General features: G+C 39.5%; 1 protein-coding gene across 3 annotated transcripts in view; it reads left to right on the top strand.

Annotated features, from left to right (window-relative positions):
• KCNMB2 (potassium calcium-activated channel subfamily M regulatory beta subunit 2) overlaps window positions 1-23,000 on the top strand; it is a 387,451-nt gene that overhangs the window by 123,738 nt on the left and 240,713 nt on the right. The gene's annotated exons all lie outside the window — the stretch shown is intronic.

Here is a 23,000-nt window from a genome sequence, read left to right as displayed (position 1 = left end):
CTTTGCTCTCCAATGCCCTCAAGTTCCTGTCAAACCTACACCAAGTAAATAAATAAAAAAAACTCCTTGATATCAAAATAAACACATAGTCCTCCCGTTAAACTCCATAAAGACACAAATACAGGAAACAACAACAACCATGCCTACAAGACACAATTCTGGTAGTTCTAACATAACAATAAGTAGGGAGAAGACCTCGCAATTTACCTTTTCACCATATCACATACAATTCAGATTAAAAGTTTCTGGACACCTTTGTCAAAACACACATAACCACAGATTTGCACTTGACCTCAGAATGGGCAGTTTTTTGTATATACCGATCAGATGACACTCTGTCGGTCCGTCTCATCGATTTACTATACTACATCTCATCAGATATAAGGAGAGCGATCCAACATGAATGGATTAATTCACACGGCCCCTCTAAAGCCCTCTTCATACAAAAACTAACATACCGGTATCTATTTAGGATGCAGAGGATAGAGGCAGCACTATATTAAGAAAGAAGGGTACACAAATTCTTTACCCTCTGAAAACCATATATCACTATCCTTCCACAGAGAATCATAACAAAACTATATACTTTTTTCCAATACACCACATAGTATTTGGAACGTCAAATTGCTCAAGATTTAGCCTTCCCAGAGTGCAAATATTTATAGAACCTGTACCCATTACTGGTACTTCCACCTCTGGAATTAAGGGGCTCCTTACCCCTCCCAACCTACCCCCCTGCCTTTCCAACTACCCTCTCCTACTCTTCAGCACAGTGATCTCTAATCATTTGGAACTTGACTTTTCCCACTATGGAAATCATGACTGTGGATCTGTACCAACCTAACTCACAGCTTGTTTCCATGAGGGCAATTAGAGCAGTCTAGCGCAGCCAATATGGACGAAGGGTCCACCTTGTGCATTTTTCTCCCCAGAGATGCTATATAACACATCTGTGACCCCCCCCCTTTCCCCATTCCTCCCCACCCAACCTCTCTCCTCCTTCTTACCTTGTTTGATCTTTAAATCTTCTGACGGTATTAACTTTTGCTTGTTTATATATTTGAAAAATACATATATTTGAAACATTTAATTAAAAAAGAAAAGTAACAGAGAGTGATGAATTCTCATATTTTACTATCTATAATTTAACATGGAACCAGAGATACAGGCAGTTAAAGACATAATTTGACATGCGAGCTGCAGCTACAGATCCAGTTCCCGACTATTACTTTAACAGCCCCTATTGTTGGTTCTATAGCTCCTGGAACTAAAAGAATGATGATGTTTTTGTAGTTACTATAAAACTGAAGATAGGGATGCCTCATATGATACCTGCCCTACAGATTCAGTTCCCAACTATTACTTTAACAGTCTGTTTTGCTGGTTCTGTAACTCACACTACCAAAACCCTGATGATGGTTTTCTAGGTACTATACAACTGAAGATAGGGATGTCTCAAGTAATACTCGGCCTGCAGCCTTTAAGTTTGACTCATCTCATGAAAAATATAACTCTTCTCTTCTTATTTTCACACTTTTGAGGAGATTTCATTTGGGTTTAGAATCCACTATTCTAACTATGTTGTATACTAAGTGAGTGGTTCAGGGCAATGTGTTCTAACTTCTCAGGAAAAGTTGAAGCTAGAGAAAAAATTTCAGCTTTGCAGAAATCAGTGTATTGCCACCAGCTAAATGGAACAAAGACCTGGAGATGTGGTGAGATGTTCTCTTTAAGATATACCAATGACACAAAAGTATTGTATGTGAACATATAAATAAGCTCAATAGGTAGTTAGATTTTACAATCTGAGATACAATAAAACGCAATGAACAATTCAGTAATTACAATGTTCTCATTTCTTCCTGTACTGTATTGTCTTTTGTAGAAGTCAGATATCAGAATAACTATATGGTTAGTCAACAGAAAGAAAGGAAAATCATATATTGTCTGGCAGTGCCAGTAGCAGAAGCGGGTCACTCGGATGACTCATCCACTGTTTGCAGATGTATCATGGAGTGTGCATAAAAAGCAAGTCTGTAATGGTTCCTCCAAGATCTGACTCTTCACCTAATGAAATGTGCTTTGTTCTGTGCTGTGGATGCCGGCTCCGAGATACAGTGTTTTCTGTCTCAAAGACAGCTGCCATGACAGATAGAAAAGCAGATACAGTAGGAAGGAGAATAAAGGGAAAGGGCAATGTGGGGACACATCCACCATGCTTCATGTCTTCTTTGTTTCACACCAATCAGACATGGACAGTGTTATTTTCTCAAAAGAGCACAAATACATATCAGTGGACTCCTGCACGGAGAACTGCTCTCCTTTCTTGTCACCTTTAACTAGATACTTCACTCCTAATAAAGTTCAGCTCCAGACTGCACTTTTCAGAGCTGTCAAAAAAAACTGTTGTATCCTGTAGTTTATATCCCTCATCTCTCTTTTCTTATAATGTCATTTAAGCATGGATACATGTTACACTCCTTATGCAAACTTAAAGCGCCCCTAACCTTTGTAGACATTAGCATACCAGAGTGTGTACATGAGGAATATCACTGTCTGGTTATTCGGTGGCTTCTTATTCTCATATGTGGGAACTTTTATCTCTACGATCTGTAGTTTGCAGTCTTAGAGTTAGAAGGATGAGACCTACCTGCTGGGATTAACTTATTCCCCTACACTCTTAATGGAGATTCTATGTAATGTAACACCTAAGCTAATGTATCTGTCTTACTAGCAAGATGGAATTAAGCAAATCTTTACATTCAAATTGATGCCACTCATGGCCATGGAAACTGATATTCAGTATGTGAACACGCAGTAAAATATATCCCACCCCGCAACAATACTTAAAAGCAAGATTCCATTTAAGAGAGCACTGCTGGTTTGTCAGCTTGCCTCTGAACCGACCCGTATTCTAGTGTTTAACTATGTCTATCCATTAAAGGAATTTACCTGAAAAGGGTAAGGCAAATAATTCTTATGCAGTATATTAAAGTAATACATGAGCAATATTGTACCATGTTACCTAAAGCTAACAAGAAAAATTTTATATAATTTATTACCTAAAATGAATGGAACACATTTGTATCAGTATTAAAAATACATGTTAAAATGTACCTGACCTATTATATGACTTTAAAGAATAAGCTACTACAGTAAATGAGTGGTGATGAGCAGACACGTTCAGGTTTGGGTTCACAGAGTGTGGCCAAACTGTGAACAAAAGTTCGGTTTGCATACCCAAACAATAACACCCACCAGTAACAACTGTCGTCTGTGTTGTTACCCCTTTAAATGTTTTCGGGAAAGCATCCTCCAGCATTTAAGCGGCGGCAAGAGTATATCAGCGTTTTCCCCAGGATCTTTGCTCCCTGTGACATCATTAACCCCTTAACGCTGAAGCCACTTTTCACCTTCCTGACACGGCCCATTTTTTAAAATCTGACATGTGCCTATTTAAGTGGTTATAACTTTGGAACGCTTTAACATATCCAGTTGATTTTGAGATTGTTTTTTCGTGACACATTGTACTTCATGCTGGTTGAGAAATTTAATCAATATATTTAGTATTTATTTATGAAATAAATGGAAATTTGGCAAAAATTTTGAAAAAAACTATGTTTTCCAAATTCAAAATTTTCTACTTTTTGGAAAGTTGGTCATATCACTAAAATAACTTGATAACTAACATTTTCCATATGTCTGCTTTAACTTGGCATCATTTTTCAAACATCTTTTCCTTTATTTAGGATGTTAGGAGGCTTATAACTTTAGGTGCAATTTTTCAGATTTTCACGAAAATCATCAAAACCTACTTTTGGAGGGTCAATTTAGTTAGAAGTGATTTTATAAGGCCTACATGACAGAAACCCCCCACAAATGACACCATTTTAGAAACTACACCCCTCAAAATATTCAAAACAACCTTTGGGAATTTTGTTAACCCTATTAGTGTTTCATGAGGGTGAAAGATAAATGAAAGTGAAATTAGAGAAATGTAATTTTATCTTACCATAAATTCATTGAACACTAAAATTTGCACCTTCACAATGGGTTAAAAATGAAAATGCATTTTGCAATGTTTAGGGCAATTCCTCCTGAGCATGCCAATACCCATTTTGTCACTGTACCCTGCTGTACGGGCACAGGGGGGCACTTGGAATGGAAAGAGCGTTGTTTCGTTTTTGCAGGGCAAATATGGCTGAAAAAGTTTTCATGTGTCAGGATGCATTTGGAAAGCCATAATGGTACCAAAACAGAGGAAAGCCCCAACATGAGACACCATTTTGGAAAGTACACCCCTTAGAGAGTTTAGCAACGTGTAATTTGTGTATTTTCCCCAACAGGTGTTTGATTCAATTAGGCCCCAAAAGGGAAAAAAGGTGAAAATTTTCTCAAAAAAGTCACTTTTACCCGAAATTTTTGTAAGACACAAGGGATAAAAGATGAAACAACCCCATAAATGTGTAAAACTATTTCTCCTAAGCACAGAACTGCACCACTTTTGCATATAAAGTGTTGTATGGGTACACAGTAGGGCTCAGAAGGGAAGGAGGGGCTTTGGCCTTTTAGAAGCCAGATTTGACAATCGTCCATTACATGTGTCAGGAGGCATTTGGAGAGCCCTAGTGGTACCAAAACAGAGGGGAACCCCAACAAGTGTCACCATTTTGGAAAGTGCACCCTTTGGAGAATTTAGCAAGGTGTAATATGTGTATTTTCCCCCACAGGTGTTTGCATCAATTAGGTCCCTAAAAGGAAAAAGGTGAACATTTTCCCAAAAAAGTCACTTTTACGGCTAATTTTTGTATCCCATAAGGCATTAAAGATGAAACAACCCCAAAAAATGTGTACTAGCATTTCTCCCAAGTATAAAATTGCCCCACACATGCAAATAAAATGTTGTATGGGTACGCAGTGAAGCTCAGAAGGGAAAGAGGGGCGTTGGCCTTTTAGAAGCCAAATTTGACAGACATCCTTTACATGTGTCAGGATGCATTTAGAGAGCCGTGGTAATACCAAAACAGAGCGGAACCCCAACAAGTATCACCATTTTGGAAAGCACACCCCTTAGAGAATTTAGCAAGGTGTAATATGTGTATTTGTCCATAAAGGTGTTTGATTTAATTAGGACTTAAATAGATAAAAGGTGAACATTTTCTTATAAAGGTCATTGTACCCCTACTTTTTTATAGCCACAAGGGATAAAAAAATGTAATAACCCCCCAAAATGTGTAAACCTATTTCTCTCAAGTGTAGAAGTACCCCACACGTGTATATAAAATGTTGTATGGGCGCACAGTAAAAGGAAAGGGGAATGTTTGCCTTTTAGAAGCCAAATTTGACAGAAATGTTTGACATGCATTTGGAGAACCCTAGTGGTATAAAACAGAGAAGAATTCGAAAAGTGTCCCTAATTTTTGAACGCACACCCCTTAGAGAATTTTGCAATGTGTAATATATGTATTTGCCCCTACAGGTGAATGATCCAATTAGGCCCTAAACATTAAAAAGGTGAAAATTTTCCTATAAATGTCACTTTACCGCTAATTTTTGTAAGCCACAAGGGATAATATATTAAATAACCCCAAAAAAGGTGTAAAACTATTTCTCCCGAGTGTAGAAGTACCCCACATGTGCATATAAAATGCTTTATGGGCGCACAGTAGAGTAAAAGAGGGATGTTTGTCTTTTAGAGGCCAAATTTGCAAGAAATCCTTCACATGTGTCAGGATACATTTGGAGAGCCGTAGTGGTACCAAAACAGAGGAAAACCCGAAAAGTGACCCTAATTGTTGAATGTACACCCCTTGGGGAATTTAGCAAGGTGTAATATGTGGTGTAGTGTAATACACATGGTGAAATGAGCATTTTGAACATATAGGTGGTTTCCAAATACGATGTGCAATGGAGTCCAAGATGGAAATTGCAATTATTTCTGGAAAGTTCAGTGCCCGTTATGTGGTGCCCCTTATGAAATAATGGAGGGGTATAGGGAGCAAAGGGACCTAACAGTTGTTACAATTATTCATTTTACCGAAATTAATTCACAACAGCTTGGGCGTGAATTGTGAATGTGTTGCATATAAGGAGGTAGAATATACCAAGGGACCAACTAAACTTTTGTCACTCTGGAGGTGTCGCAGGTCTCTTAGTAGTATGTAGTGTCCATCCCAACTCCTCTTTTGGAACAGACTCTTTATTGAGTCCTACCATTAGAAGCAGCAGAATTCACCGGGAAAATGCTGTCCTAGCAAAACACAGGAACATCTAAACCAGAGGTACTGGGGCCCCGTCCTTCTTGTCCCAATATTAGTTTCCTAATATCTTCCTCTTGAAAACGGAGAAATGATACGGCAGGACGTGCACATTGGAACAGCTCGTAAGAGTTGTACACCATAATCTGTACAATGTGCACGGCCAGCGCTTTTGTACCATATCTTCGTTTTAGTAGGGAAATTATAGCCAAGTGTTGCTCTTATTCACCCTAGCGATGCCCATTGTGACGAATATTGCTGCTTTTGGCTGGACCAAATCGACCAGCCAATAGCGACAAACATGGACAGAGGGGGGCAACAAAACCCCTCTGGACCACAAGGCAAAATTGGTGGCTGTCAGGAACAGCCGCCATCCTGCCCCGATCACCGTGTCTACAGACATGGTGACCGGTATTACAGACGTCATAAGTAAATTCGCTGCTATTGGCTTGTCTGAATTGATGAGCCAATAGCAGCGATAATAAACTGGGGGTGTGTGGGGGGGGACGTAACCCTTCTGGTCCATGGGGCAGGATGGATGGCTGTCAGGAACAGCCGCTGTCTTACCCCGATCAGTGAACAGCCGCCGTCTTACCCTGACCGGTGTTGGAAAGTCACTACCCGCCGCACCGTTCTATAACAACGCTCGTTGGGAATAGGCTATACAATCTTTATTTATTTTTTAAGCAATTTAGACAAATAAGGGCTTATTTTTTGCGAGACGAGATGCACTGTAAAAAAAACTTAATTTTAGTGGGTTTTTAGCTTATTGAAGCAATTTTATTAACTTTTTACGTGTGGAGGAAAATAAAATCATCAATTCTTGTTTTGGATTTTTAGCATTTTTTGGGGGCGTGTTCACTGTAGCATAACAATAATATATTATCTTTATTCTACGGATCACTACGATTACGGTGATACCTCATTTATATAGTTTTATTTTTATTTGTCCAATTTTATTGAAGGAAAACTAGAATAGAAAAAATTGCATTTGTTTTAGTATTGCCATTTTTATAGCGGCATAATTATAATATTTTTTAGTTGACGGAGCTGGTTGTAAGCTTATTTTTTTGCGTGACAAGTTGCTCTTTTTATTGGTATCATTTTGGTGCTTGTAACTTTTTCGGATCACTTTTTAGAACATTTTTTGTAAAGCAATTTGATAAAAAGTTTTAATTTTTGGCAAGTTTTTGGGGTTTTTTTTTACCACGTTCACCGAGCGGGTCCAATTATGATTAGGATTTATTGTACAGATTGTTACGGACGCGGCGATACCAAATAAGTGGGGTTTTTTCGTGATTTAGTGTTTTTTATACTTTATTACTTGTGTAAAGGGAAATGTGGTGTTTGGGGGGACTTTCACTTTCTTTTATTATTTATTTTTATTGTAAAAAACGTTTATTTATTTATTTTTACTTTTTTTACAGGTAATGACATCTAAGCTTGAACAAGTGATCTTCTGATCACTTGTTCAAGCTTTTTTACAGGTTACACAGTGCAATACAGATGTATTGCACTGTGTAATGTAAGACACTGAGCATGCTGCGCATGCCCAGTGTCTTACAGCCGGGTCCTGCCAGGAGGCAGGGACCCGGCTTCCGGAGGAAGATCTCGCAGCCCCGGGCACCGGCAGTCCCGGGGCTGCGATCGGAGCAGCGGACCCCCCCGGTAAGCGCCGCGGGGGGGTCCGATTCAACTTCTATTAAATTTAAATGCCTCTGACACGCCGCGGTCAGCGCGACCGCGGCGTGTTAGGGGTTAACACCCGCGATCGGAGAAATCTCCGATCGCGGGTGTTAGAGGCAGGTGTCGGCTATAATATATAGCCGACACCCGCAGCTTCTGGCGCCGGCTCCGTTCAGGAGCCGGTGCCAGAAGCTTGACGTAATAATACTGCATTTTGCAGGAACGCACCTCCCGCCATGCAGTACTATTACGTCAAATGTCGGGAAGGGGTTAAGGGGAGTTGATCCTAGGGAAAATAGCTGAGCCCACACTGATTACAGGTGTTACCAGTGAGGGTGAGTCTGAACACCAAACCTGAACTTGTTGCGGAAGCCTGGATTCAGTTTGGAGACCCGGACCCACAATGTTCAGCACAACTGCTCCACCATATACATCTCATATATAAAGCTGATTGTATGTGTATGTATATATGTCTGCTAAAGGAATCTGCACCGTCCTGCTTACAATCACCATATTTTGCTGACTGTGACTCAGGGAACGTCATAGACTAGATTTTAATTGAAATCCAAAATATATACACCATATACAGAAGCCATTGGCTGCTGGCTTCTGTGGCAGTTACAAGCTCAGTCATGATTGGTTGCTATTTTGCCACAGGTTATTAATATGAGCTATAAGCTTTGGTTGGTTACTGTAAGCAATGACTATAAGTCAGCTTTTGTGTGAGGTAATATGGATAGAGATAGTAGGGGGGAGATTTATCAAAAATGTTTGAGGTAAAACTCTTCCAGTTGACCATGGAAACCAAGAAGAGCTTAACAGTAATTTTATAAACAGTTGTGGAAAATGAAAGTTGAGCTCTGATTGGTTGCCATTGGCAATTAGAACTGTTCTGCTCTCAGACACTTCTGATAACCTCCCCCATAGGAAAAAAGACAGTCAGAGATAAAGACAGAAACAGTTAGGGACAATCAGAGACAGAGATGGTCAAAGAGTGTCAGAGACAGACAGAGACAGTCAGTGAGGGTCAGAGACAGTGATGGTAGGAGGCAGAGACAGTCAGAGATAGAGACAATCAGTGGCAGTCAGAGACAACCAAAGAAAGTCATAGACAGAAACAGTCAGAGACAGACAGAGACACAGACACAGTCAGAGAGAGACAGTCAGAGAGAGAGAGAGAAAGAGATAAATATAAAATATTTTTTGTTAACTCATTCTATTTTGTTATCACTAAGAGCAGTTATTTATATGTTGGGCAACGCTGGGAGCTACAGAGGACTTAAACCTTTTACTTTTTTTGACCATCCAACCTTGTAGGATCTATGTTTAATTTGCATTTGTCCTTGAGCTAGTGATGAAGACTACCTGCTGTAATACCTGATGTAGATGGCACTTCAAAATTTAGGAGTTGCTGCATAACTCTTTCTCTCATTCAGAAGTAAGTAAGAAGTACCAGCAAAGTGTATACTGCTGTCTTAATAGACCTGGGGTACAAGCAGTGGCTAATTAACACTAGCAGAGACCTAAGGTTGTTTAAAAATTAATAACAGCAACTGAAAACTAATTTACACTGATTTACACTAGTAGTGGTTTTGCCTAGTGACAAGGTATGTAGGATAACAGTGCTGTGCAGTGACCAACCATACAGAGAGTATACTATATTGTGTGACCGGAGCTCTACAAGTTCTTAGTCCTTCATCCTTATTTCAGATTCATGTGGGTTCTTATGAATATAAGAACAATACAGTATACTTTTAACTCTTCAGGTGACATTTGGATCCACCCAGAACCGTTGATGTAGCTCTTTTTCACAGATAAGGTGCTGCATTTTTATAATAATTTTTGAGTCATGCAGAGAGTAGCAGTAATTTGCAGTGTGGATACATGCAGGTAATTAGGTAACATCTACATGTGAGTGTATCAGTACAGAAGATTGTAGGGTTAAAGAAGATTAATTCATGAAAAATTTTGTACTGTGAGTGTATCAGTACAGAAAATTGTAGAGTTAAAGAAGATTGATTTATGAAAAGTTTTGTAAAACATTTCAGCGATCTCCCATTCAAATCGATAAAAACTATCATGTGTGGGTTTTTTACCCAGAAAATACTATAAATGACCTATCCTGAGAATAGCACAAGCTGGTTGATATTACAGAGGGAGTAGAAAGGAGACTTCCCCATGGAAAACCCTCTTACCTGACAATTTAGTGGCATAACAAAATTATATTTTTTAAATGATTAGAAAATGTGTTGTTAAATAGGTTAAAATAATTTCTACTTTGCTCTTGTCATGTGATCTTTGTGTCTTTTTTGATCACCTATACCTCATAAAACAAATGAGAACACATTCTGCAGTGAGAACTGATGATGCTGTTGTATTAGCCATCAGGGAACCAGTTTCCTTGTGTAGATTGTTAGGCACCTTCTGCTTTCACAAGTTTTCATCTTGTGTGTTCCTTAAGACAAATGAGCAGATAGTACAACATATGTGAAGAAAAATGACATTCTAAATTCTAGTATTATTTTCCAGAAATATGTAATACAATAGATATAACGGAAATGTGCATACAGTACATTCGGGAGCTCAGCTGTATGAATGGGTCAAAGGAAAGTTCAAAATGTTTCTATAGATATATTTTACAGAAGCCTCATGGACCATAGAGACCTGTCATATTGCGATGACTTATTGCCTTCTATGAGGGAGTAGACCAGCTTAGAGACCTTTGCAAAGGTTATAAGGTAGCGTACAGTGGGTAAGAAAGCGAGCAATGGCTATTTCCTATTGCAAATTGTGCCACCAAGTGTTATTAATAATTATATAATACCGTTCCCTGTAATCATACATGTAATAATAATAGTATAACTTTTACATAGGGATCTATATTACACAGAAAGTGTAAGCCTATTATTATTATTAAGCCTGGTGTACAGTATGCTCTGAATGATTTTAGAGTTTTTCAACTTTCCAGCTTTATAAGCTTTCCTACAGATGTCAGGCCTCTTGTAATTTCATGCACTGTTGTTTAGGCAGCTGCCTTTCAAGGTGGTAAAGTTTTTTTGTATCCAACACTGGAAAACTTATTTGCAAATTTCCTTCCCAGAATCCCCAGTGAAGCATGGTCTCCATATGACTGTAAAAGTGCCCGGCAATGCCAAAATCTCCAAAATGAGATTACAGGCAGTCCCTGGGTTACATACAAGATAGGTTCTGTAGGTTTGTTCGTAAGTTGAGCTTGTATGGAAATCGGAACTGTATACTTTCTTATTGTAACCTCCGTCAAAATTTTTTTGCTCTCTGTGACAATTGGATTTTAAAACTGTTGAGTTGTCATAAGAACCAGGATTAACAGTAAATCTTAATTACAGACACCTTTGATATCTGTTATAGCTGTTTATTGTAGCGTAGGATTAAAGTACAGCAAATTACTAAAATCCAGAGGTCCGTTTGTAACTAGGGGTCGTATGTAAGTCAGGTGTTCTTAAGTAGGGGACCGCCTGTAGTTTCTGCTCTGTGACCTTCAAATGTTTCAGAAGAGTGTGTTACCGTATTAATTGTATAAATTGTAAGATTCTGTAATAACAGCCATATTACATTGAGGCATCCAGGAAGTAGAAGACTTACCATCCTCTCCTTCTCCCTACCTCCCTTATGTGTCTGTTATTTTTCAATAAAGCTACAGGCCTTTGACAACTTACCCCCCCCCCTTCCCTCCCATCTGTATTCCCTGTTGCTGGTAGTTACTTTCATTGAAAAATTTATGTTTTTTGTTTGCCTGAGCTCGAATGCTAGAGTAGCACTTTATTCTGCCATAGTGTTCGGATAAGTGCTAGGAGTATATCTTAATTTATTGTGTGCTTTGTACAAAGCCCATGCCACATCATGGCACACACTGCCACTGTGTACTTGTAAATAAAGGCTCTTTCAATCAGAAACAGCCATATTAGATTAATCTATCTGTTCAACTACTTAGATTATATAGTCAATAACAACCATGAGATCTAGTGGTTCTAGCTCCATCTGTAGGCATTCTAACCATACATGGGTTACCAATAGTGCTCATTAAAATGTATATTTTAAATCAACATTTTATTCATTACTGATAGCATAAAAATCAACTATATAGGGGAAGGAATATAATTGGCATTTCTGCATTTATAGGATCCCAAGCTACAAAATTATGTCACTTATCCAGTATACGGTATCTCATTGAAACCATTTGAATCATATATAAATAGATGACTTTTTATTCAAATTTTTGTCGGTGGCGAAATGGTAATAATTTGTTGACTTGAATATTTAGACCCTTTTTCTGTTGTGCTGTTTGAAATTTAACTTATTTTATTTTTATATTTTAATAATTTTTTTTTATTTATTTTTACTTATTCACTTTACTTATTTTACTTTTTATTTATTATTTAATGGTTTCTAAGGTTTTTGATCCTTTAGTTGGCCAGATTACTCATATAATATACTGCAATACAACTGTATTTCTATATGTTGTGAATTTATTGCTTGTCTAGTACAACCTCTAAGAGACTTCTGTCTGTCATATAAACCAAATGGCACCCCCAATTACATCAAGGGATGCACTGATTTACACAAAAACGTGGCACCAGTGTTTTGTTGCCGTGGCAGGTTATCTGCCACAGCGGGGAACAACAGTTGTCTGATGCATGATAAAGAAGAAACCTGTCCTATATAGTGAGGGCTCAGCCGGAAACACCTGTCTAACAGTACAGACCTTTTTTAGCATAGATTTAGAACAGTTGCATTACCCATCATGAAACAGAGATCCATAAGAATTCATAAAATTCCCTCTGGCCCTTTTCTGTTAGTGGGGCCTCCTAACTACAAATAATGTCTATGATTTCCTTTCTGGTGTGTCTTTGATTCTTAAAGGGGTATTCTCGCCTGGGCATTCACATTCAGTTTCACTAATCTTCCATTTATAAACATTTCTTCAATTGGATGTTATTAAAAAAAATGTTCCTGTGTGAAGATAATTTCTCATAAATGTAGTCATTCTGTCCCTTAGAAACGAGATGGCTTCCTCAGATACGACCACGTCACACTCTGGCAGCGGTGGCCAGACATGAGCTATTGAGTCTTGTCTGACCTCCTGGATTCAGCAATCATTACCAGAGGATGGCTGTGGGTCATGTAGTAAATCCCGGACATTTCATATACAAAAACAATTTGTTTCTTTGTGCAATCCCTCTAGCAGACGTGGCCGTATCCGAGGAATCCATCTCGTTTCTAAGGGACAAAATGACTACATTTATGAGAAATTATCTTCACACAGGAACATTTTTTTTAATAACATCTAATTGAAGAAATGTTTACATATGGCAGATTTATCAAACTGAATGTGAATGCCAAGGCGAGAATACCCCTTTAAGTTAAATTTACTCAGTGTATCCCTTCCATCTTTGCATACTGTTTGTGATGTGTGATCTTATCTGATTCTCCTGACAACTTACTCTTTTGATGAAGTGTATGTGATGGGGTCCCCCCTGTTGTACAGGCTTTCTTTTAGTAGTTGTCTGTCTCTACTTAGATTTAAAATCTTAGAAGCTTCACACCATAAATTATGGCCATATGTTGTGATATCACCACATAAGTATATAACTCAAAACTTCCTTCATACTTCAGTAGAGAGGACCCTTATTTGTACAGTCACCACTCAAATGAATATGGCGCCTCTGACGAAGAGATATGGATCTCCACTGAGAACAAAAAGAATCAAGCATGTTTAATAAACTTTGTTAACATTTGCTTTTAGGAGCAGTCAGGGTGCCATGGGTATGAAATATTTGGCTTGGCAGAGGTTAAATTATCTACATAATTAAAAAAAAAATTGGCAGAAATCTGACTTTTATGTTAAAATGTTTGAATACATAAATGAAAGATGAAAGTTGCTATGAATATACAATGTTCATTATATCAATGGAGACATCTGCAGTGATTTCTGATGTAAATTCATACAGTGGCAGGCAGAGTTGCGTTAGCTTTGTAGTTTTGTTTGTATGCGCTACATGATTTGTCAGGTAAATATGAATTTGCTATCTTCAAACAACATCTTCAGAAGATACAGACCCATTAAAATGTTGCACTATTCTGCTGATTGAATGTTGTGATAAAGTAGGCAGAGGGTGCTGTGTCACCCTGCTAATGCGAATTATGAATTATATGGTCTTACTAGCAACAATTACCCATCTATGACAAGGTGGTAGCAGCAGCCAGTGACAGGCTGACAGTGAGATTAAGAGGAGCTGCAATCGCTGCTATTTTAGGCAAGGGCAGTCTAGTGAGATAGCAGAACATCAGAGACTTAGAAATGATGTTTGTTTCTACTCAGTTCTTTGTTTCTGTAAAGAAATATAATAGAGTACAATAATCTACTAAGATCAATGGCTTCTGCTTTTTTTTTAATGGAAAATTGCTACCCATCCCAACAAAAATTTCCTTTCTAAGCAAGTAAATAATCATTTTAATTTCACCTTTTTACATTGCGACAAAAGCCACATTTGCATGTTTTTGTTCATATATAGACAAGAAAATAATAACTTATGAATCAAAACTGACATGCATTCATACTAAAGTTAAATATGCTTTTAACTTTAACTCAGCTTAAATTTGGGTAAGCATTACAAGCCTCCTCAATGCAACATGACAACAACATGCATAAGGAAATGGAAGTGCCATAGGGGGGTATTTATCAGTACTTCTACACTCTGAAATTATCGTAAATATTGCGATTATTCTCCACTTTCCACCCCCTCCATGACAGAAAAGGTATAATATAATTTATGTCACATTATGTCACAATATATTAATGTCACATTGCAGGTATCTTACACAAAGTGATGTCACAGCACTGGATAATAAACACAGATGTGTCACAAAAAATATACAGTGATGTCATAATACATGGATAATATACACGGTAATATCAAAGTACAGTGGTAATACATGATTTCAAAATGAATCAATAGTCAAGTGAAGGGACTGCACACAGTACAGGTATGATAAACACTGTGATGTCACAGTACAGTGATAATACACACAATGATGTCATACTATAGCGACAATGCACACAGTGTTGATACAATGGGGCAGATTTACTTACCCAGCCCATTCGCGATCCAGAGCCGTGTTCTCTGCGGTGGATTCGGGTCTTCCGGCGATTCACTAAGGCAGTTCCTCCGACATACACCAGGTGTCGCTGCTGCGCTGAAGTCCACCGAGATCCGCAGGAGTTCACGATCCTATACTTGGTGAAGGTAAGTGCGTGTCCTGCGACACTTTTTTTTTTAAATTTCTCCGAATCCGTTGGGTTTTCTTCGACCACGCCCCCGATTTCCGTCGCGTGCATTCCGGCGCCGATGCGCCACAATCTGATCGCGTGCGCCAAAAACCCGGGGCAATATAGGGAAAATCGTCGAAAATCGGAAATATTCGGGTAACACGTCGGGAAAGCGCGAATCGGGCCCTTAGTAAATGACCCCCAGTATGTCAATAATGCACACAATGATTTCGCTATTCATAAAACAATGATGTCAAAGTACCAAGATAATTTACTCAGCATTATTAAAGTATAGGTATTGCAGCCAGACCATATGCCACACTACATTTATGAAGCACCCCATGATACTATTGCTCAGTAATAATGCAAGTCAATCCAAAGTGAAGGTATAATTGCACACAGCTCCACAGTTATCCCTACTTTCAAATTGTCCTTCTTGGTTGTTGAGCCCCATAGCAGTTATGCCTTTTACCCTGGCAGTTACACCAATGGTTCAATGTAGTGGCCTGACAAATCTAGAATATCCAGGTTAAACTTCGTGTTGGGACTTGATTACTTTGTATCTGGGGTCCAGTGGAAACTAAGCATGAAAATAGTTATTCTCCCTAGCAGAAAGACGATTTTTTAAAGGACATCTCCATAAGAAGCTTTAAATTTATAAGCTTGGCTTACCTTGTGATTGCCCAGAAAGCCCCAAAGCACCGCAACATCATTGTTCCAAGTCAATGAGGTACCTGCATAGTTGGATTCTTGGGAATTCCCTGCATTTCCAAATATTTTTAATCTATGTTAAAACTCGTGTGAAATAGTCTCTCCTACCCCTCTAACAAGCTAAATACAACAGATCTTAAAATTTTAACAGAAAAGCGTTGGGACATTAAAAGGAACAGATCATCAGGTTTTGTCATCAAGCTGATGACAGATTCCTATAGCATGCTCAATAACCAGAAGGGAAGTGAGAGGAGGGAGATGCTAGGAAGAATTCTGATGATGACTCGTGCTCCGTCCCCATGACTTGGGTTCTTATTTGTCTAGGTTCATTTTTAAAGTATTATTTTCTATTCAATAGAGCAGAAGATGTTTTGGAGAAACATATGAGAAACATGTATGGTTTCTGGCTGTTGTAAGAAGTAGGTTCCCGTCAGGGTTCGGTATTTTGGTGCCCAAGGCAGACAAGCAAAATTGCTGATGTACATAAATACACCAGCAATAAATGTATTGGCCACTAGGGCTGCCATCAGGCAGAAACAGCCACTACTTACTGCTCAAATAAGGTTGTAGCTATTTCCTTCTCACTTAATGCTAACCTTATCTGCCCTAGTCTTCTTGCTAGGGGACTCCTCATAGGTGCCAAGCAATCTCAAGTACAGTATGTAATGCAGAATTTGCCACATTCATGATTTCAACCTCTAGAGTAGAATTTCACACTGCTTCCCTAAAAACGTCACAGTAATTTTAATGTTCTCTTGATAACAGCTATGTTCCACATTGCTCCTTAGTAATATTTACTCCCCAAAACTAATGATGATATACCCCCAGTATATGAATTTAAAACACTGTGACGCTTCAATATATTATAGAATAACCTACAGTAGAGTTTCCACCTCAGGATTACCCAACGGCCCCCCTATAGCCCCATAGTAATCCAGCCCAGCATTCCCAATAGTAATGTTGAGCAGGAATCCAGATAGTAATGTAGCAGAGGACCCTCTTAATAACATAGCGCTGGACCAACCCCTTAATAATGATATAGTACAGGACTACCCCCTTAGTAGTGTAGTACAAGACTCCCTATAGTAATATGGCAATGGACTCCCTTTAGTAATAGAGCATACGACCCCCCTCTAATTATTTAGTACAGGACTTACTTACCCCCCTTAGTGAATAGCACAAGGCTCTCCTCCCTGTTAATGAATAGCACAGAGTCCCCTCTCTGTTAGTGATATAGCACAGGTCACCCCTACCTAATAGTGAATAGAACAACCCCTTATCCTTAGCAATATAGCACAGGGCCCCCTCACTTTTGTGACTGGCACAGAGCCCCCCCTCCACCTTAGCGATATAGTACAGGGTATCCATCCCCTTTAGTGAATAGAGCAGCACCCCATTATTCTTAGTGATATAAGGCAGGACACTCAACCTTTAGTGAATAGCACAAGGCCCTCCTCCTCTTTGTGAATAGCACAGGATCTCCCCTCTCCCATAGTGATATAGCACAGTACCCCACACTCTCTTAGTGATATAGCATAGTACCCCCCTCCCAGCCAGTGCAAACAGCCAGTAAAAAAAAAAAAATAATACTCACCTTCATCTGCTCCCAGCAGCTTTTTTCTTGGTCCCGCTTTTCTTACAAAGGATACAGACAGCAGCATGATGACGTTGCTGTAAAAATTATCTCAATTATTTTTTAACTGTACATCAATTTTTTAACTGTACATCAATTTTTTTTTTAGTTTTTAGTAAGGATGCTATCTAATGATTTACTTTTTGTTCATGTACATCAATTTTCAATTTTGTGGACACATTGGCATAGATTTATTAATTTATTTATTATTAAATAGCCCCACCCTGCATGCACCCAAAGTACATCATTTTTTTTTAACTGTACATAATTTTTTTTTAACTTACAAAGGATTCAGACAGAAGCATGATGACATTGCTATCAGAATTATCTCTATAGAACAGGCAGCATTGTCTGGGTCGCCAAAAGAGAGAACCGGCAGAGGTAATATTGCTGTGCTTGTGTCCTGTCTGCAGACACATAGTCAACAATATGTAGTTCTTACCAAAATACATACTGCTAGCTACTATTGAGAGCTAAGACGTCGGGAACAGTGTCTACAGGTGGAGTGGGTAGGTGACCCCCTAGGCAATTGCCTACCCCTTTTTCCTGTCATCAGCTTGATGCAAGTTGACCTAAGGATGCTTTCACCTTTGAGAGAGACAAGTAAAGGTCCTCTGGAGTCTGTAAGTGGCCACCAGCCAATAGCCAAATAGAACATCACAAAAAATGCAACATTTTTGTCAGAAATTACATAATATCTTCTTGGATGTATTCCAGCATAATCCATTTTTATCCGTAGCAGAATTATCTGTTCCTGTTTTTTTCAGTTTCCATCTGCTTTAGCTAAAATACAAAATTAACAATGATGTGTCTGTAACATTCTGAGAAGAATCAGCTTCCTATATGTTGACAACAAACTTAAAACTGCCTGGGCAAATTATCTTATATAACCCAGGTAAAGGTTTTCTGAAAAAGAGATATTAGAAAATTTTAATACTTTTACTTTTAGGAATTCCTATAACTTTTATGACTCTCACTGTATATATGTTATTCACATTTGGCATCCGTACCACCTCGACATGTCACATTTATCCTTTAGTTATTATTTTGTATTTGATGTATTTTGCTTCTAGGCAGTCTTTTAAATGATTAGATTTTAAAGTTAGGTGGATATTTTTAAATTTTAATATTTTTATTTTAATTATTTCTCATTTTATCTGCATGCATCCAAAATGCATGTTTTGACATAGTTTTGAGTCAGGATGCTATCTATTGATTAACTTTTTGTTCATGTCCATCAATTTTCAATTTTGTGGACACATTGGCATAGATTTATTAATTAAAATTAATATTAAAATTAATTATTAAATAACCGCACCCTGAGTGCCCTGATAAATTCCCCCCCATGGTTACTATATACAGTGCCCTGTTTATAGTTTTTAACTGAGTGCCCTGATAAATTCCCCCCCATGGTTACTATATACAGGCAGTACCCAGGTTACATACAAGTTACAGTTCTTTTCGCAACTGATATATTTTATAATTAAAACCCCGGTCAAAAATATTTTTGCCCCTGTGACAAAGAGCAGAGAGTTTCACCAGAGGTCACAGTGGGCAGAGACGTCCAACAGTAATGAGGGGGTTGTCTGTAAGTCGGTTGTCCTGAAGTTGGGGTCCACCTGTTTGGCTAGTTTATATGTAAGTGTTTTCACTAGGTTTCTGTCTGACTTTGCACTAGAAAGAACGTGCAAACTGCTTGCACATGTATCTATAAAGTGTCTGCGCCAGTTTTGTGTCAAAGCTGTACTGTGTCCGACAACACAGAAAAAATGTGCACCAAAAGGGGACACATTAGTCGGACAATGCGCCACAATTCTGTCCAACGTGCGCTACAATTGTGTCTGCTTCCACAATTCTGCAGCATGAACAAAGTCCTATAAAATGACTTTAGCTTAAAGTAAATCTAAAGTAAATCAAAATCAAGCATGATAAACTAGGGATAAACTAGGGATAGCGGTAATCTGTGACTGTGGTAATCTTCTTATATTTGTTATCTATAGCCTACTTCCTTCTAAAATTAACTTTAAAACTTATTCTAATGAGCCACAAGGGCCCCTCTATGCTGTAGCTGTTACACTCTACAGGAGCACTTTCTTCCTCCCTCCCACTGCTGTAATCTCACAGTGCTGAGCATGTGGGTGGGGACTCATTAGCATCATTTTAAAAGTTGATTTTAGAAGGAAGGAGACATTGGATAACAAATATAAGAAGGTTACCATAGTTGCGTTGCCTGGATTTATGAGTAGGTATCCCTGGTTTATCATGCATGATTTTGATTAGAGATGAGCGAGCACTAAAATGCTCGGGTACTCGTTATTCGAGACGAACTTTTCCCGATGCTCAAGTGCTCGTCTCGAATAACGAGCCCCATTGAAGTCAATGGGAGACTCGAGCATTTTTCAAGGGGACCAAGGCTCTGCACAGGGAAGCTTGGCCAAACACCTGGGAACCTCAGAAAAGGATGGAAACACCACGGAAATGGACAGGAAACAGCAGGGGCAGCATGCATGGATGCCTCTGAGGCTGCATAATCGCACCATTATGCCAAAATTATGGGCAACAGCATGGCCATGACAGAGTGACAGAATGAAGCTAGATAGCATCTAAAACATCCAATAATTGACCCTGACACTATAGGGGACGGCATGCAGAGGCAGCGGCAGCAGGCTAGAGAGTGGCATAGCGACATACCCTAAATGGACTCAGGCTTCAAACCAATGGGTGGCAGAGAGGAACCAAAGGAGGTGAGCAAGAAGCGCTCAAATAATATCGGTACATGATAAAAGTTTGCCAGTATATTTTGTGGATTACACAGCAGGGTGGCGACAAAGTTAACATGGAAGCCATGAAAACAACCCAAAATTCTGCCTGACACAGCTCGTTTGATAAGGGGACCATGTATGGAGGCAGTGAACTAGTAGTAGATTAAAGGTGCTGCAGTTAAAACTATGTTAGTTGGATCTTGGCATGGAGCTGGCGCTCCGCTGCCAGGCGAGCTTTCGCCAATCCAAGCCCCTGTCTCTAGGCTACTCCCCAAACAGCACTTCTAAGAACCTTTTGTATAAGATCAAGTGTAGTAGCGTTCTTATAAGTTTAGGATATGGCGGGTGAGGGGAATGTAAACAGATGCGCAAGAAGCACTGAAATAATATCGGTAAATGATAAAAGTTTGCCAGTATTTTTTGTGGATTACACAGCAGGGTGGCGACAAAGTTAACAAGTTTGTTGTGGAAGCCATGAAAACAACCCAAAATGCTGCCTGACACAGCTCGTTTGATAAGGGGACCATGTATGCTTACAGTTCATGCCAGTCGCTGCACTGGCTGCCAGTCTCCTTTCGAATACAGTTTAAAATAATAACCCTCATCCATAAAGCTCTGTATAATGCTGCACCCCCCTACCTCTCCTCTCTTATCTCAGTCTATCGCCCAACCCGTGCTCTTAGATCCGCCAGTGATCTTAGATTAACCTCTACCCTAGTGCGGACCTCCCACTCGCGTCTCCAAGACTTCTCTAGAGCTGCACCAATTCTATGGAATGCTCTGCCCTGGACTATCAGACTAATACCTAACCTCCAAAGTTTCAAACGTGCTCTTAAAACCCATTTCTTTAGGCAAGCCTATAACACTCATTAACTGCATGAAGTTTTAACTCTTCTACTAACCCGTCCTGTGTCGTCCTCCCATCTGTTATCCAGCAACCAACAGGCACCAGACTTCTCTGCAGTCCCATTCACCCTGGACCTGGTATATAAGATGACGGCTGAGTGGTTCAAGCGACAGCAATTCCATTTATTATATTTTGTTCTATTCCCTAAGAAGAATGGCTTGACCATTAAATATTCTTTTACCTCGTGTTACCCCATCATCTTCATAAACCGTAAGCTCTGGCGAGCAGGGACCTCACTCCTGTTGTTCCATACAAATGTTGTGCTCTGTTACATTACATTTGTATTTGTTTCCTATGATTTGTAAAGCGCTACGGAATATGATGGCGCTATATAAATAAAGATTATTATTATTATTATGGAGGCAGTGAACTAGTAGTAGATTAAAGGTGCTGCAGTTAAAACTATGTTAGTTGGATCTTGGGATGGAGCTGGCGCTCCGCAGCCAGGCGAGCTTTCGCCAATCCAAGCCCCTGTCTCTAGGCTACTCCCCAAACAGCACTTCTAAGAACCTTTTGTATAAGATCAAGTGTAGTAGCGTTCTTATAAATTTGGGATATGGCGGGTGAGGGGAATGTAAACAGATGCGCAAGAAGCGCTGAAATAATATCGGTTAATCATAAAAGTTTGCCAGTATATTTTGGGGATTACACAGCAGGGTGGCGACAAAGTTAACAACTTTGATGTGGAATCCATGAAAACAACCCAAATTTCTGCCTGACACACCTCGTTTGATAAGGGGACGATGTATGGAGGCAGCTATATGGACGACTTTTGGAGGTAGCAATGGAGACAACGTGTGGAGGCTGCTATGGAGACAATTTAATTTGGATAGTGCCTGTATGTGGCAGTCCAAAAAAGTTTTCAAACCAGAGGAGCAGGTAGGTGGCCCTCCAGAAAAATGGAATAGATTGAGTGCCTGTATGTGGCAGTCCAAAAAAGTTTTCAAACCAGAGGAGCAGGTAGGTGGCCCTCCAGAAAAATGGAATAGATTGAGTGCCTGTATGTGGCAGTCCAAAAAAGTTTTCAAACCAGAGGAGCAGGTAGGTGGCCCTCCAGAAAAATGGAATAGATTGAGTGCCTGTATGTGGCACTCCCAAAAATTGTTTAAAACAGAGGACCGGGTAGGTGGCCCTGCAGAAAAATTAAATGCATAAAGTACTATAGCTAGAGCCAGTGGGCCCTGTCAAAAAATAGCCAGTTTCCTCTGCTTTAGTGTACAAAGAGGAGGAGAAGGAGGAAAATGAGGAGGAGGAGTGCATAAATTATTCAGGTTGAGCTTCCTTCACCTGGTGGAGATTGGAAATTATGAGAAATCCAGGCTTTATTCATCTTAATAAGCATCAGCCTGTCAGCGCTGTCAGTCGACAGGCGTGTACGCTTATCGGTGATGATGCCACCAGCTGCACTGAAAACCCGCTCGGACAAGACGCTAGCGGCAGGGCAGGCAAGAACCTCCAAGGCGTACAGTTCGTGCCACATGTCCAGCTTTGAAACCCAGTAGTTGTAGGGAGCTGTGTGATCATTTAGGACGATGGTATGGTCAGCTACGTACTCCCTCACCATCTTTCTGTAAAGATCAGCCCTACTCTGCCGAGACTGGGGACAGGTGACAGTGTCTTGCTGGGGTGACATAAAGCTGGCAAAAGCCTTGTAAAGCGTACCCTTGCCAGTGCTGGACAAGCTGCCTGCTCGCCTACTCTCCCTCGCTACTTGTCCCGCAGAACTACGCACTCTGCC

Source organism: Engystomops pustulosus, chromosome 3 (assembly GCF_040894005.1).
Source record: "Engystomops pustulosus chromosome 3, aEngPut4.maternal, whole genome shotgun sequence".
In the NCBI taxonomy this organism is placed as follows: Eukaryota; Metazoa; Chordata; class Amphibia; order Anura; family Leptodactylidae; genus Engystomops; species Engystomops pustulosus.
Note: the sequence above shows the minus strand (reverse complement) of the source record. Positions and strands in the feature narration are given on the sequence as shown.